Source organism: Gavialis gangeticus, unplaced genomic scaffold (assembly GCF_001723915.1).
Source record: "Gavialis gangeticus isolate Ggan-Ray unplaced genomic scaffold, GavGan_comp1, whole genome shotgun sequence".
In the NCBI taxonomy this organism is placed as follows: Eukaryota; Metazoa; Chordata; order Crocodylia; family Gavialidae; genus Gavialis; species Gavialis gangeticus.
Window position 1 is genome coordinate 1,842,099 of NW_017729006.1, and position 2,479 is coordinate 1,844,577.

A 2,479-nucleotide genomic window follows, 5' to 3' on the forward strand; every position below is an offset into this window, starting at 1 on the left:
TTAGGTTTTTTTTTTTTAAAGACCCAGGAGCTGGGGCAGGTGGGGCAGCCATGAGCGGGGGCTGGGGGAGCGGGTGGGGGTCAGAGGGTGCTTGGGGCTGGGGCAGCAGGCAGGGGATGGGGCCTGTCAGGGGTCCCCCCATGGTTCCTGCTCCACCAGCCTCCCCTCTCCCATCCCCTACTTACCAGCTTAGAGTCCGGGTTCAGCTTCCTGCTGCAGCGGGCAGGGACTGCCCAAATTACTGAAGCTCTCTGAATCTTTTCTGAATCGATTTGGAGAGCTTTGAATTGAGTCAGACCTTTTAATTGGTCCCCTGATTCAATTCAGATTCAGAGATTCAGCCACCAAATTGGGCCAAATCTCCTCTGAATCGAATCACCACCCAAAGCTTTGCACAGCCCTAGTTGTTACTACTTGTCTGTGCAGGGAGAGCCTTGGATCATGATGAAAGCTGGTGCCCACAGTCTGGTGAGAACTGGTGTGATCCAAAACCAGGGACCAACAATTAGCTGACTGTCATTCCTATTCCTGGGACCACACTGGGGTCAGTTCAGGACTCCAGTGTAGTCCTGTGTCGGGACTGACAATTTGGACCAGCCCCGGAATCCAGAGCCCTGTGCACCAGGATGGTGGAAAATCTGTGTTCATCCCAGTTGTATGTGCAGTTTTTAAAGGTCCTGGTACATGGGGACCCTGGGATTGGGGAACTTCACCCTGATCCCAGGGACCCTGTGCACTGGGATACATCAAGTGCCTTGCTCAACAGCCCCCTAGGAGCTTCTGGGTCATTTGAAAGGGCAGCGCTCTCTGCAACCCAGCACCAGAACCTTTTCCCTAAGATCCACAGGACATGACAAGTTCTATGCTAGGTCACAGGGACCTCTGGCTAGCCAATTAACTCCCCTCGAGTTAACAACTTGAGATAAGCAGGGTGCTGCCCCATGCCTAGACGTACCATATGGCTGTCAGCCTGTCAATAAGAGGGGAACTATCAATCAAGCCCCTCCGTGTAGCTGGCATCAGACTGCATGGAAATGCTACTATGCCACATGTTCAATTTAGGGCACAATGGAAACCAGTCACAAAAAGATAACATATATTTTGTAGAATATTTTTGTGGCTAATTTCCCATTTTGTCACACCATGAATTTCTGGAATGTGTGGCAGGTTTACTATTTATGGTGAGACTAACAGGTTAATCACATCTTAAATGTAATGCCTGCCAGAAGCCTAAATTTATGGAATATCTCTAATAAGCTATAAGTCACATGTAAGAATGAAAGGAACTCAGTGTCAGTCCAGTGCTTTCCAATGCAACTATTGCTGTATTGTTTACTTTGCTATAGATGGATATGAACATAGATTCATGGCACAGAGCTCAGATAAATGGTTGTTTATTAAGAGGGGCTTGATTCAAAGCTCAGTGAAGTCAACAGAAAGACTCATGTTAATTTTCGTTGCTTTGAATCATTCCCTGAATACATAAGTCAACCTCAAACAACAGCAAAGTGAAAAGCTTTTTAATAAAGTTTAAATTTAAATTATTTCACTTTTTTCTTATTTCTGCACATTAAGATATCTCTTACTGTCTTTAGATCATTTTTGAGCAATGAATCATTTCTTTGCAAAACACTAATCTCAACAGACTATTCAACTAACAAGAAGAGAAACTCAACAATGGATATGTTGTGGGTCTCTCCTTTTTGGTAATTAAACGTTAGTACCGCCCCTCTAACTGCACCATAGTTAAATGCTTTTAGTTTCACAGAGGAAAATTGGCTACACTTTGGTGTTAGAAATATCTAAGATGCAACAAGATTGTTTAAACCACTTCTAGTATTCAAATCTGTCCCATATAATTTCTGACAAAGACCTTGCAAAAATACAGCATGTATTTGTACAATACTTATATATCGTTTAATGCTTCCGATAGTTTGTACATTTATCATTACAATACCTAAATCACTGACACAAGAGAATATGTACCAGAGAAGTAACTGGAAGAATCAGTGGTTTTTCATCACACACAGTTCTTTATTGTTTAATTTTGTGTACGTAACTTGTGCGTCTTCCAACAGAGAATTATAGAATCAATCATTTTGTGGGAACTTGTAGACATACTTTATAAAAACTAATACCCTTATATAGTCTATATTATAAATTATTCTGTATTCTAACATTTATTTAAACTTACACCCTTCCTTTGAAAGCTTCCAGTACAATGTTCTCCTATTACAAATGCCAAGGTTAATTGAATCCTGTTGAATTCACCTAATACATGGATTTTGTTTCAAGGAAAAAGCCCTATACCCAAGCAATAATTTAAAGGACATTATTTCAGTCTGAAGACTCATTTAAGCAGAATAATTGACATCAATAACACTTACCTGATTATATGGAGTGGAGGTTATACAGCTATTACTCAGCTAAAAATCATGCAACATCCATTTAAAATAATAATGCAATGCTTGAAACTTAT

The 2,479-nt window shown here is 41.1% G+C and overlaps 1 protein-coding gene across 5 annotated transcripts in view; it reads right to left on the bottom strand.

Moving 5' to 3' along the window:
* Positions 1 to 2,479, bottom strand: part of ZNF385D (zinc finger protein 385D) — a 933,534-nt gene that overhangs the window by 160,692 nt on the left and 770,363 nt on the right. The window lies entirely within an intron of this gene.